Here is an 813-nt window from a genome sequence, read left to right as displayed (position 1 = left end):
TTTAACGTATTTAAAATGTATATAGGTGGGTATATATAGTGTATATTGAAAAAAAGTTTTTTATTTTTTATTTTTGATCGGGTTTGATCGAATTTTTAACTGGGTTTGATCGGATTTAGGTGGGTTTGACCGGGTTGGGTTAAGTGGGCCGGGTTAGGGTTGTTTTTAAAATTTTTACTGTTGAGCCCGACCCAGCTCAGCCCACTTAATCCCAACCGGGCTCGGCCCGCAACTCGGATAATTTTAATGGGCCGATTTCGAGTTGGCTCGGCCTGACCCACTTGACAGCCTTAGCAGGGATGTTACCTTTGATGAATCTGCCATGTTGAACAAGGTAAATCCAGAGAAAGCTGGTAGTACTATAAAGCAGGTGGAGTTTGAGTAGATAGTAGTGACCCCAGAACGAAGCACCACCACTGACTTGTAAGACCCCATAAGTTTTTCGAGTCGTTAAAGCCTTTTAAGGTTGTCAAGAGAAGCTTAGCACTCAAAATTTGGCTAAGTGTTGAAACTTTTTCATTTCCATAAGCTTTTGAACTTCGATGAATTATTTCGTGACCTTTCCGACCTCTGTTTCTTAATTTTCAAGTTGTGTTATGATTGGACAAACTCATAGCACATCTCGGGTAAGTTTCAGAAGTTTTTGGATAGCGTAAGGCATGTTTGGATTTCAAAAATAGTAGCTAAAGGCTATTATAGGGCGCCGCCAGCTCTTACCCCCTCTCTAAGCAAGGCGCCGCCCATCTCTTATCCCTTTTCTAAGTAGGGTGCCGCCCTGGTCTCTCCCAGGGACTAAGCAGGGCGTCGCCCTGT

This window comes from Capsicum annuum, chromosome 7 (assembly GCF_002878395.1).
Source record: "Capsicum annuum cultivar UCD-10X-F1 chromosome 7, UCD10Xv1.1, whole genome shotgun sequence".
Lineage (NCBI taxonomy): Eukaryota > Viridiplantae > Streptophyta > Magnoliopsida > Solanales > Solanaceae > Capsicum > Capsicum annuum.
This window is presented reverse-complemented; position numbering follows the sequence as displayed.